At 45.9% G+C, this 14,019-nt stretch overlaps 1 long non-coding RNA gene across 1 annotated transcript in view; it reads right to left on the bottom strand.

Annotated features, from left to right (window-relative positions):
• Positions 1-11,430, bottom strand: part of LOC141574185 (uncharacterized) — a 46,292-nt gene extending 34,862 nt beyond the window's left edge. The window contains exon 1 of the long non-coding RNA XR_012500911.1: positions 11,359-11,430. This is a non-coding gene — a long non-coding RNA (uncharacterized LOC141574185). The remainder of the gene's footprint in view (positions 1-11,358) is intronic.
• Positions 11,431-14,019: the final 2,589 nt, after the last annotated feature.

Genomic DNA, 14,019 nt, shown 5'->3' with positions numbered 1-14,019 from the left:
CCTCCATACTGTCCTCCACAGTGGCTGCACCAAACCACATTCCCACCAACAGTGTAGAAGGGTTCCCTTTTCTCCACATACTCTCCAGCATTTATTGTTTGTGGACTTTTTAATGATGGTCATTCTGACTGGTGTGAGGTGGTTCCTCACTGACGTTCTGATTCGCATTTCTCTGATAATTAGTGATGCTGAGCATCTTCTCATGTGCCTGTTGGCCATCTGGATGTCTTCTTTCACTTTATATGCTTGAACACTAACCTCAATCCTGAGTTTGCCCACTGATCCTAGTATGTGTCCTAGTTTATTTACCTCCCCCACCCACCCTGTGACTGTTTCATACCTTCTCTTCTGTCCTTGACATCCCAACCTCTCCTCCCCCATCCTCACTCACTCACAGTGGGTGGCCTTGCTTTGATTCCCTGAGAGAACGGAGCCATCAGAAGAGAACTCCCACATGCTCTCCCCTGCCACCTCCACCCTCCTCCTGCTTCGCTCCCAGACGCTGACCTCTGCCCATTAGGATAGAGGCCAGTGCCATCTGCATCAAAGCCAGAGGTTTTCCTGAAACTCTCAACCAACCTCTACTTCCTCTATTTCATTGGCTGGAACTGTGTTGCATCCTCCTCGCTGCAAAGGGGACTGAGAAAGGAGAGGTTAGCCTTTCCTGCTTCTGTAGCAAAAGCAGCAGGGCGAGGGGGTTGGGATTGGCTGTTTGAGTGTCTGCCACAGATACAGTCTTATTCCCTGAGACTCATTCATGGCTGCCAAGAGGTTTCCTATATTATATGATGTTCTCCTGGAGGGTCCCCCCTTCTCAAAGTCTGGGGTCCTCAAGGACACTCGTCCTAGCTGGAGGAGGATCCCAGCCAGGCTAAGAGGAAGGGGACAGCTCTTCCAGGCCTTTTGACTTTCTAACTCCGCCTCAACCTTAATTAACACTCTAACTCCTACTTTATTCAATGCACGGGACTCAGTCCCTACAACCTAAACACGAGTGTCGGGGTTTTGTTTGTTTTATGCTTCTTTCCTGGGGATCGGTAGATAGTTCTTCACAATCCCTCAACTACTTATTTATGGGAACTGACATGAGGTTATAAAAAAAAAGACGAAGATATGATGAAACTCTAAACTGATTAAAACAATGAAGGCTTAGCCATGAAGGTGTGGAATAGTCATACCAGGGTGTTCAGGACAAGGAACACATGTGCAGTTAAGTGTGAGTCTCAGGTCTGAGCTTCCTGGGAGATGTAGCAGTGTGTAGGAGCCATCAAAGAATGAAAAGGTGCCTCCCCAGTCCATCAACTTGGTTCATAAAATAACCGAGCTTTGAGATCTGGGCCTGGATCAGCTCCTTTCTGTCGTGGATGCCCTGACGAAGGGTGGTGGCAGTGTCAGCTCTAACTGCCACCAGGTAGAAGTCCCACAGTGGCAGAGGCTCCTCACTGGGGGCTTGAAGCTAGAGGTGACCAATGGGAGCCTGAGGAGTCATTGTGAACAACAGGGAATGTCTGTCACCTGTGAGGTGTCAGAAGAGGCCAACGCCAATCACTCCAGGGACACTGCATTTGTCACAGTGCCACCGTGGGAGAAGCAGAAGCAGCCACATAAGGTGGGTGGACAAGAAACCCTTGGGTGAGCCAAGCAGGCCTGTCTCCAGAGAAGACTCTCGAAGGCCCACTGACCTGGTTAAGGAAGACCCTGAAAAATTCCATTCAAGAGGTTATCCTGAACAGTGTGAAAGGATCAAAGTAAGTAAGGCCATGAGAGAGAGGCGTGGTTTTGGTATCCTTCAATGACAATGATTCCGTGGCTCCAACACTGTTCAGAAAGACCACACTGTGGATGGCCACAGATGTGCCATGGCTGTGAAGTGAGAGGAACGTTGTCTGACTGAGGGTTGGCCAATGCTTCACCCAGCCCAAGGTGGACTCTTTGGTGGTGCCTGAGATTTGATTTTGACGGGACCCACTTTACTGATGGGCAAAACCTTCAGTGGTTATAGTGGTCTCGGTGGCAGCCATGGCGGAGAAGGTGAATGAATGTGGGTGTGATGGAAGTGGCAGGTGCTACAATGCCTTTGGCAATTATAATAATCTTCAAATTTTGTTTCAGGAAAGGACCAAAATGTTGGAGGCAGAAACTCTGGCTCTTAGATGGTAATACGTCACTCTTCTGGCAAAACCACAAGAGCCAGTTGGCTCCGGGCAGTGGCAGGAGCCACAGTAGGCGCGGACATGCATCAGTGCTGGAAGACGAGCCCTGGCAGGGGTGGAGAGCAGAAGTGACAGGGCACTAGCTGCTCCTCAGTCGGGGCTGACGGCCATCCTGTGTGCGCTCCGTGGCAGCCAGGGCCCCTTCTGATGGGTCATTCTAATTGCTTAGGTCTTGTGCCATAAGATTGATCAATATTTCCTGTGCCACTCCTGGCTAAAACAGATTTATGAATTCAGCCAAGCAGTACTTGGCCCTCGATGCAAAATTTTAGAGTGGGCCCCCTCAGGCCAAGGACCCTGAAGTAACCCCAAGTGTTCCTCCTTCGGGGCCTGTCATTTTATTGGACGGCATGTCCTACAGGGCTCCCAAATGGCCCTGGCTCAGAAGCAGTCCCAGAATCAGAGACTCAGAGTCATGAGGAGACCTTAGAAATGTTCTAATCCATCAACCTTATTTGACAGAAGGGAAAAGTGAAGTGCAGAGAGGTAGAGGGTCTGGTCCAAGGTTACCACACTGGTCAATGGAACCAGATTCCATGTCTCTTTATGTTCAGACCTCTTTCATCTCAACTTATCTCTGTGTTGTGATATTGGGGATTATCATTCTCTTCAGATTCAAATTAAAACTAAAGGCTGTACCAGTTGGATTGCACTTGACAGCAACCACTTAAATGAAAGAACATTCATTACTATTTACCTACAGAAAGTCTGGAGGGAGGTGATTTCATTCTTTTTTTTATTCTTTCATGGCCTCAAAGTTATCTACAAAGAGCCAGGCTTCTGCATTGCCATCGAGTTGGCTTTTTATCCCCATGCTTGTTGCCGTATGATCACAAAATGGCTGCCACAGCTCCAGGCATTTTGTCTTCATACCAGTGTTTCAAGCAGAAAAGAATGGGGAGGGACAAAACTATATTTATTTTTATCTAGTTAGAAGGTGATTCCCAAAAGCTCCCTTAGAAGACCTCCTCTCCTTATATCTCATTGGCCACTTCTTGTGGCAGGGGAGCCTAGGGCAGTAAATATCTAGCAGAGGAAAACAGGATAGTTAGGGTTGGCTTAGACCAATCATGATGCATTCTTTGGGGCTGGGCACATTTCTACCAAGAACAAAATAGGCTCTTGTTGGTTAGGAAAAAAAGGATGATGAGGGAAGGGGATGGTTTCCAGAGGCAGCCTAGAGTGTCTGCCACAGATTTCGTTACACATGGTGGAGGAAATGGAGGCTCTGGGTTAAAAAAGACCAGGGTTCAAATCCTAGCTCTTCTGTTTACCAGCTGGGTGACTGTGGCTAAGTTCTTTAGTCTCTCTAGGACTCATTATTTTTAACTTTAAAATGTAAATAATATAAATAATGTATGTACTGCCTGACACACAGTAGGGGCCCAGCAAATTGTATCTATTATTATTACTAATAATACTCCATTAAGGACTTTCTCATAATTTCAAGTATTCACATCCTCACCAGTCTTTGAGGTAGGGAACATACAGTAATTCCTTTGATTAACCTAAGGTCACATGGGAAGCAGGTGGTAGAGGTGGAACTTAGACCTGGAGATACAAACATCTCTACCCTTGCCCTAAGCCCTCCCCATGATGCTTTGATTGTGCAGTGCATGTGGGCCAGTCATTGGAAATGAAAGCCCTTTCAGAAACGCCATCTAATTCCCATTTACTTCTGTCTTCCTAAAAGCAAGCAAGAGAAACAGAAAGCTTCCAGGACTCTAGGACAGCGTACCCTGGCCTGGGCAGGCCCTGTTCTATTTCAGTGTCATGAGCCAGGACTCATATAAGTCAAATAAGACCCCAGAAGAGACGGCTCATTTACACATGGGGGGAAGCATGACTTGGAGATCTGCTCTTTGACCTGCCTGGCATTCATTTCCTAATCATAAGCAACCTGTTTTCACTCTTGGTCCCAGTGATTCGGTGGGGCTGACCTCACCCACTCTGCTCCAGGGCTGGGCAAGCGATCTACAGCCTGGCCAGTCAGCATTTTCTATCCTCCTGGCCAAGGTGATTGCTTTTGAGTTGGGAATGGAACCTAAGCTGGGCCAATGATACTCAATTATAGAACTTTTGCTGGAGCTACTGGGAAAGAGTTTTTCTCTTTGAGCTGAAAGTTGCGAGCTGTGTGGCTGAGGTAAGTCCAGAATTTCCAAGGACAGCTACCTGGCCAGAGCCCACCTGGGAAGGAGGACAGGTAAGAGAGAAGTTGGCCTGAGACCTGTGGACCAATGGATGCCTTCAGAGCCTGTGAACTCAGCCAGGCCTGAACCTACCAAGTCTACCTTTGGATTTTCCAGTTGCACAAGCCCAGAAATTCCACTGTGAACCTTAAGCCAGTTTGAATTGAGTTTCTGTCATTTTTTTCAGCAAAACGTATCCTGACCACTTTGAAAAGAGAGATTCTTTTCCTATCTTCCCTAGATAAGACGAAAACTACTCATTTTCCTCCGCTCCTGAGAGGAGACCAGTCCTGCTCTCTCAGCTAAAGGCATCACGGATTATTCGTCAGCATCAAAGGCTGACACCATGATGACCCCATCTGTAACAATGACCCAAGGATCGAGGGATTTCAGTTTGAGTGGGGGGCAGCTGTAAGCAGAGGCTTTCTATGGGAAAAACTCAGGCTTTCTATTGCTTTGCTGACTCAGGCTTTCTATGGAAATCTCTCTTCATTGTTGTAAGCAACTAGACATCTGCTGTGACATTATGGCCAGCTTTCTACTATATAAGCCATCAATGTGACATTAGTATTGAATTCCCCAAAGCATCCCTGAGCTCACTGGGTACCAGGCTTGTGACTGTTAGCTCCTGTTCAGTAAATCATGCAGCCAACGAGAAGGAAAAGTTGAAATTTTGCAGAAATTAGGGCAAGGTAGTCCATAAATTTCTACTGACTTCACTTTTCTCACTCAAGTAAGTGTTTAATGAGGTAGAGAGAAAGGCATCATCACAGGTTTGGAATTATTCTCTGCCACCAGCCTTCCAGAGGGAGTAAAGCCAATTATTCCACAGCATAGGCTGGCGAATCAAGCCATTACAGGTGAGTGGTCTGTCTCCAGAGGGGCTGAATCTGTCTGGACTCGCGCTGACCTTTTATCATGGAAGGAGGGCAACCCCCCAGGGGCTTCGGAGAGGCTACTATGTAAGTCTAGCAACTGTCTATAAATGTGCTCTCACTGTCCCCTCTCCCTCTCCGGCACCTCTCCCCTGCAGCTCTCTCTGCATCTGTTCTAATGGGAGGACGGGAATTAGCTGGCCCAGTCCCTGGGGTCTGGCAGGAATTGCTTTGGGGCCGTGGACATCATATCTTGATCTTTGGTCATTCCATGCTCTTCCAACCTCCAACCTCAGCTGGCTGATTCCTCTTCCTAGACTTGCCTCTGGACCTGTATTCTCCTGCACTACAACAGTGCCTGGCATAGGAGCCACGCAACCCAGGCTACCTTGACGCACAGCTCCAAAGGCCCCATTCATGTTTATTCTACATGGTGCTCCAGGGGTGCCATCTATGTAGGAAACAACGTGAATGGAGCTCCCAGGAACTGGGCAACTCAGTGATTGCACTTGATATATTTTGTTGATGAATAGACAAATACATGAATAAATGAATGAATGAGTGAGTGAGTGAATCCTGGCTGGTCATGCTTTGCCTTCTCTCCTCAGACACCCAAGGTTCTCCTGTTTACTAGCTTGCCTTTAAATTGTATTCATAAATATTGGCTGGATGGTATCAGCCTATAGATTAATTCTGTTCCCATGTCTATCTATTCTCCATGTAAGTAATTTGATTGCTTCTTTTAGCTTCTGGACAAGTTCTGCTCCAGAAGCCAATTTTTTGTGTTCCTGGCCTTCGCCATCCTCCTTCTCTTATTTTGTGGTATACTCCCTCTCCCCTATTTTTCTGTTACTCCTGCTTGATCTCCCATGTGGATTTTTGCCCCTGGAGTGTCAAGGCACCAGGATCAGTGCTTTTAGTTCCTTGGTTTCTTGTGGAAAAACAAATGTCAGAAATGAACAATAATTCAAATCAGTGATTGAACTGTGGTCCGTTTCTGACATTAGCTATGGTTGCAATGTTTCTTCCCTTATTTCCTTCGGTCCCTCACACTTTTTGGTTTTAGCAGATCCTGGGGTGCGTCTCTCTTGCCAACAGGCTCCAGAAAGGTTAGCTGGCTACTGTGAGAGCATCTCGTGCCTCCTGGAACCTTGGCATCCCCCACTGAGTTTGGACACTAGAGAGTACCAAGACTCATGTATAAATACCCTGCCTTCCAGCTTCCAAATCCTCTGGTCATCTGGTAACATCTGACTCATCCAGTCCGAGTCCCCACTCCATTCTGGCATGATTCCTTCTGTCGGTGCAGCCTCTCCCCCAACCCCAAAGATGCCACTTTCATTCCTCCTTCAAATGCACCCTCTCATTCAAATCTCCCTCATTCTACAGGGCCTGGCTCATCTTCCAGCTCTTTGAAGATATCTCCTATGGCCACTCCAGCCCTACTGATCTTCCTCTTTCTCCTTAAGGACAACTTGACATGCTTTTTATGCATCGCAGTATATTATCCATTCTTTCCTCGGTAAATCTTGCCTTCCTAACTAGGCCATACATTCCTTGGGAGCAGGGATCATGCCAAATTTTTTCAGTGACCTCCCATACACGTTGATTTAAACAAATAAACGTTAACCGATCCTACTTCATAGTTAAATACCTAGTGTTTCTGGGGTATCTTTTTTTTTAACATTTGAAAAGGCACCGACTTTTTTTTTTTTTAACTTTTCAGCATCACGTTGATGAGAACAATTGGACTGAGTCCGTTTGCTAGGGCTGCAGAGCAGACAAGAATACTTCCTCTAAACCCCTGCTGGAGCCTGTTACCTGTACATAACCGTCACATGGGAAGAACACAGGAAGCAATTGAAGGTCCTTGGATGATTAAGTGCTCAAGTAGGGCTGTGGTGTTTGTCAACAGCCACCAGCGTTCGGCAAATGTGCTGCTGGTTACTAAGCGCCGGGCCTGTTGTGAAGCTTTATCTCTGCTCTGAATGGGACTGGCGTCATGTGATACAAGGACAGAAGGCAGAAAAAGCAAAACACCAAGAAATAGATGAATGCCACACTTCCTTTTTAAAAGCACTTTGCAGAGTACTTGGCTTATGGCTGGAGTTAAATTGAATTTCACTCTGCAGATCCTGTTCTAAGTACACTGTCCCTCGGTACTAGCAAGGGGTTGGTTCCAGATTTTGGCCCCTCAGTTACCAAAATCTGCGGATGCTTAAGTCCCTTATTTAAATAGTGTTTACAGTCTGCCCTCCGTTTCTGTGGGTTTTGCATCCATAGGTATGGAAGGCAGACTGCAGTTTCTCTTTCAGGTCTTGAGACTTCTGGGCAAAATGAAGAGATGGTTGAACTGAATGCTCAAGTTACGTTCAAGAAATGATACTCTTTCCTCCTCCCACCCTGGGATAAGCTGAAACTCTTTGTTTTGGTGTTGCCTTTCTGATTAACCAGTCCTCAACTTTCTATATGCTGACCCTAAATTAACATGATAACATTCTGGTCAAATTCCAGTCCTGTAGCTGTGGTCAGGGAAATGCTCTGACCCTTGTGGGTTATATGAGAAGTCACTTTTTTTTAATATACGAAAAGTCATTTTTAACAACTGCAGCCCCTATCACACCACACCACACACACACACACACACACACACACACACACACACACACACACACACAGAGACACAGAGCTTGGGACTCCAGCCTTTCCCCAGCCTCCTGCCCTCTTGCTCCTTGCATTTCACACTTTCCTTTCCCAATGCAAACCCTCTCCACCTGCAAGCTGCGTAGAAGATGGAGAAGTGAGATGAAGGCTGAGGACAGGGGTTGGGGAATGGGTGGGATATGGCCCCCGGGGAGCACCCTGAGAAGTAGGCAGCAGGCTGTGGCCGATGGGGCTCAGGAGTCAGACTGTCTGGGTTCAAACATTGCCTTTCCCACTTCCTACCTGTATCATCTTGAATAAACCGCTTAGCTTTTCTGGACCTGGAATTCATGGCAGTAAACAAAGAGACAACAGCATTAGCCTTGTCTTGTGGGTTTGTGGTAACAATTAACTGAGTCAATATGTATAGAGCACTTGGAACAGCGCCTGGGACATGGTATGTGCTTAATCAGTATTTATTATCATTGTTGGGGAAGGCACATGAGTCTGGAGCCAGGGGACCAGGATAAGACCCACACGAGTCAGACCATATCTGCTTATTCCTGCCCACAGTCAGCTCTGTTCATTAATTTTATTCAGCAGCTATTGAGACCTAGCACATACCAGGCATTTGTCAGGCACAGAGAAAACAGAGGTGGAAAGATGCTATGGTCCTTGCCCTTGTGAGCTTATGGTCCAGCCTGTCCCTGCACATCGTGGAAGCTGGCTGTGCAGCACGGTGGCCGGCCCCAGGAAGGTCCAGGAGTCACTCACCATTACTCTCCTTCCTTGTGGACATCCTTCTCACGTAAAATCCAGAGTCAGTCACTCATCCACATCCTAGACACACTCACTCCCTCTGCCCCCTGAGACGCCACGCCCCTTTCCCTGCTTCTGCTTCCCTGTACAGAATGTCGCTGCCTGAGCCACACACACTGTGTCCTGTTCTCACATCAGTCAGTCCTTTGGTTCCTGAAGCATTTTCTGTGGATGTGACCTGCCTGTTCTGTTCTCCTTGTGCCGTCCCCACCTCCACCCTGTCGTTGCCCAGTCTACCCCTCAATCTGGGCCAGTGGCCTTAAGTCTGCTTCCTGAGACCCCAGCCAGCCGGCAGCAGCACGCACTCCATCTTCTCCCCACAGCCATGACCTCCAACTTACAAAGCCATCTTCTTGATCTGCCTCCCCGCATCCATGGAAAGAGTGAACCAGGACGAGCCAGTGCCTGGAGCAGCCTGGGAGCCTGCCTCCAAAGCCCATCTCTGTGTTCTCATCCCCACCCTCCCTGCACCCTCTCCGGTCCTGAGTCCCCTACTGTCCTCGTCCACACCTCTAGCTTCCTCAGTTTCCCTCTACTGCCTCCTTTCTCAGCGCACAGAAAACGCACAGATTCATTCATCCGTTCATTTCTTCACAAACACCTACTAAGTACTAGTGTGTGCTGTGCGCACACTTCTAGATTCTGGAGCTGGAGCAGTGAAGACACATCTCTACCCCCAAGGAGCTTACTCTGCAATGTGGAGAGTTGGACAATAAAGAAACAAATAGCTAGTGCCTCGGAGGTGAAGAACACAGCAAGCTGAAGCACTTGCCACTGGCCCTGGGCCCGGAAGTGAGCTGGGGAAGGAGGGTGGGGGTGGGGGTGGCGGGCTGGTCGGCCATGGAAGGGCCTCCTGTGGGTCAAGCTGCTTTGTAATGATGAGGGAGAAGCTGCTAAGGGGGTCCCTCAAGACGCTGCTTGTTTGATCTGTTGAGGAATTCCTCGAGCCGGCTGCTCCAGCATCACGGTCTGTAAATTGTTCTCTACCATGTTCTTAGGCTTGGAGTGCACTGTAACCTTAGGGAGGCTGCCACATTCTGCCCTAAAATCACAGTGGGCCTGATTAATAAGCAGTGCACTAGCTCCTCTAAAAGAAATGATTCCATCTCTTGCCTGAAGATAGGGAGAGAGGAATGCCTCGGCTCTTGGCTGTAACTGCGTGTTTTGGCAAATAAGCACAAGATTTCAGTCTATCTCTTCAACTCAGCCCAGGTAAGGAGGGATTTGGAAGAGGCTTTGACTGGGTTGTAAATACATTACTTCTCAACAACTGATTAAGGGACAGTTCAGGCTGGAAAAATAAATCTGCTTCATTCTCATAATGAAGATATAAAAGTATTATATTTTTATAATTTACAGAGCACTTTCATATGCCTAAATTCATCAGATAGTCAACAGATGTATGGCACAAAATCTGTTATAACTTACTTACCATTGAGCTAAATATATTTTCTATTTAGCATTAGAATACACATCTTCTGCAAAAAAAATTAAGTTTTTTTTTCTTTCTGTTGTTATTATTTGCTTTTAGAGTCAATTAAGAATGGTCTCAAACTACACTGGGCTTTTTCCTATCTTGAAAAATGTAAGGTCCTGGAGCAGCTAACTTGACATTCCAAATGAATTAATAATGGACTTCACACCGCATTCCCAGCAGAGATGCCCCAGCATACCACTCCTCATGTTCCTCAGGTCTGGAATGTGTAATTCCTCTACGAGCTACATTCTGCTGTGTGCAGCTCTATTTTGGGACTGAGTTGTTTCTTTATATAGAAACCAGTACCCTTGTCAAATCAAGCGAGTACATGAGTCATTTGTACAATTCCTAGAAGCGATCGCACCAAATTTTTCTCATCTGCTATCCATTTTCTTTTTTAATCAGAAGGGAAATGCATTAACAATACAAATACTTTGGTGAAAATCCTAAACTCTCATAGAGCACTGTTAGAATGAAAATGTTTTTTTGGCAGTGACTGAATTTCATGCTTGTTGAAGAAATGATCACATCACCATTTCCATTTTCACAAACCAAGTAACTTACATACCTCTGCTAACTTGGGGCCCCATTTCTATAAATCACACTCTGACTCATGATATTTTAGACACTCGTGGATGACCTGAGCCAGTGGTGCTAATTAGGGCTTAGAAAGCGTTTGATGGTTACTGTGATTTTGAGAACCAGATAAAGCAATGAGAATCAGTGGCTTTGGTCCTCAGCAAGACTTCATTCCTCTGAATTCCACCATCCAGGTGATTTGGGGAATGAAGAGAAGTGAAGTTTGTTCTGTCTTCATGACATAGGTGGATATTTATGAAGAGTTTTGATTTTCTTTTAACTAAGGAGTTAAGGCTGCGGAGAGAGGCTTTGTCTTCTGCGCACAGACAAATAAGGATGCCTAAAGTGTCCTTGGGTGACCTTTTAAGCACCCCTAGGGGAAGTTAGAGGGCAAAGATTAGGTGTGTCCAATCTACTTAAGAATTTGGAACCAAAGGTTCTGCTTGACAATTGGCTCAGTTGCTCAAAATCTTTTTTAACCGTTTCTGCTTGTGCTTATCACCTGATCCGAGTATCTTGTCAAATTTCCCAAGAGCACTCATTCATGGAGGACCAATTCTTACCTCTCTCTGCTTCTTAGTCTTCTATATAAATGATGAGTTAGAGAGAAGGGGCAGGATCCTTGTAAGCTTGTAGGATTCTTCCCGCTGGAGAAAAGAAGAAGAAAATGATCTCAGGGAACATGAGCGCCGTTTAGTTGCAATATTGTCAGACCTTCCATTTCACCAAGGGAACTCCTAACAATAAATAACAGTATTTGTTAATAATGCAGTCAGGTCAGTTTCTAATGTTCAATGTGTTAAAAGTCCTTCGGAAAATGGGTGCAGTGAGTTTTCCTACTCTCCAGGAAAAGAGCAGAAATTCACTAGTTGTTCTAAGTCATGTTTAAAACTTGAATGTATTCTGAGTTATTGTCATCAGATTACTTATCATATTGGTCTTCTACATTCCCAGAAAAAGTGACAGGCTGTTAAGACTTACATCATTGAGAGGAGAAGAAAATCTCAGACTTTGCCCTGAATGAAAAGGAGAACTCTTTTCACCTTTTCTTTTACCATCAGTTTATATGTTACATTAAAATAGAGAAAGAGGGTGGAGGAAACTTTCCAGAATAAGAAAGATAAAATCCGATACAGTAGCAAGGGACTATAATTGTAGAACACTAGTTCTTCTTTCTCCCTGAGTGTGGAAAGGGGGAGACTGTGGGCTATTTGCTACCATGGAAACCAACCAAGGTATGTGGCGGGGAGGGAAGGCCCATTAGAGGAACTTAAAGATCTACTTTTTTCAAAGTTAAAGTATTCTGGTCAATAGGTGATCTTTCTAATGGCAAGAGATGTGTGTGTGTGTGTGTGTGTGTGTGTGTGTGTGTGTGTGTTTCAGCGTGTGTGTCCTCTGTATTTAAGTTCCAAACTCCCTTCTCTCCTGCTTTGTCTTCTGAACCTAATGATTCTGTCTTTCAGTCCGGCCTCTACTAAAAAGAAGGTTGACAATTAAAAAAAAAATCATTGTGTCCCCACTGTGAACCAGGAAAGCTCTCTGGTGTGAAATGCACGGGACTGTAAGACATCCAACACACAATGCGTGGAGCCATCAGACAAAAACCCTCTATTATGTTTACTTCTATCTGTTGCTAGTTTCACACCCAGAGAGCTCCTAGAAAATGAGCAGCTTAAAATGAATTCTATCCCCTCCTTAATCCAGACACTGCTTCTAAGCCATGGTTCTTTTTAATTTTTGAAACTGAATGATAAAAGTGCTATTAAAAATCGTCCTCAGCAAAGAAGCAGGAGACACGCCTCCTGTGTTTTCTGTTCCTTTATACTTCCATGTCCCAGGAAGTACCTTTCCTTTCCCTTACCAGTCCTTTGGGCCCTTCCAAACTACCATGGAAGGCAAAGGAGCAATGGACCAGATGTTTGGAAAGCTGGTGAGGACGTCAAAGTCTGTCTTTCAGGAAGGAGGCTATAGGAGAAAAGATACCAGCTCAGGATAAACGTGCTGCTGTGGATGGTGGGGCATTCCCATCACTGGAAGTATTCTTGATTAGGCTGAACAATCTCTCAGCAGGGATACTGTAGGAGAAAGTTGGACTAGATGCCCTATCCTATATATATATATATATATATTTTAATAGACTATTTTTTTAGAGCAGTTTTAGATTCACAGCAACGTTGAGCAGAAGGCACAGACTTCCCATATGTAGCCCGTGCCCTCTCCATACACACAGCCTCCCCCATTATCAACATCCCTCATGAGAGTGGTGCATTTGTTACAACTGATGAATCTAAGGGTTTGGACAAATGTATGTATGTATGTATTAATGACATGTATGCCCCACTATAATATCATACAGAGTAATTTCATTGACCTAAAAATCCTCTGTGCTTCACCTGTTCATCCCTCCAACCTTCCTCCCCATGGGCAACCACTGATCTTCTTACTGTCATCTTAGTTTTGCCTTTTCTGGAATGTCGTACAGTTGGGATTATACAGTAAGTGACCTTTTCAGAGTGGCTTCTTTTACTTAGTAATATGCATTTAGGATTCCTCCATGGACTTTTGTGGCTTGATAGCTCATTTATATCATGTGCTGAATAGGCCATTGTCTGGATGTACAAGATCCTTTCAGGGTGTGTGTTTATTTCCATAGACTGCAGGACAGCACTGATAGGGTAGTCACAGGGTGAAATAAAAAGGAAGGGACAGCCCCACGGCTGTGATTTCCAGTGAAGGAGGCTGAGGTCAGATTTCTGAATGAGGGACGCTGCTAATACTGGGGTCAGTCTTGGTGTGGCTTGTGCAGAGACCACAACTCCACACAACCAGAATGTGTGAGGCCTTGTTCAGTAGAGGTGACAGAGATCCAACTCAAACTGGCATACTCTCAAAAGCAACTGTGTTGACTTCTGTAACTGAGAATTGTAAGGGGTGTCTGGATTTTCAGGTGTGGCTGAATGCAGGGCAGGAAAAGATGCCATCAGGGTCCTGGCCTCTCTGCCTTTCAACTGCTTTCTTCTGGGTTGGCTTCATTCTGAGCCTGACTCCCCCACAAGGTGGCAGGATGGCTACCTGGGGCTCCTGGCTCACTTTCTACCAGCTGATTAACACCAGTGCAAGTGAAGAACCCCTTTCCCCAGCAAAACTCTCTGGGAGGTATTTCACTGGCCCAGCCCTGAATGAATCCCTGTGGCTTACTGGTATCGACTCCTGGAATTAGGGAT

Source organism: Camelus bactrianus, chromosome 2 (assembly GCF_048773025.1).
Source record: "Camelus bactrianus isolate YW-2024 breed Bactrian camel chromosome 2, ASM4877302v1, whole genome shotgun sequence".
In the NCBI taxonomy this organism is placed as follows: Eukaryota; Metazoa; Chordata; class Mammalia; order Artiodactyla; family Camelidae; genus Camelus; species Camelus bactrianus.
The sequence above is the reverse complement of the archived record's forward strand: the minus strand, read 5'-3'. Positions and strand labels throughout refer to the sequence as shown.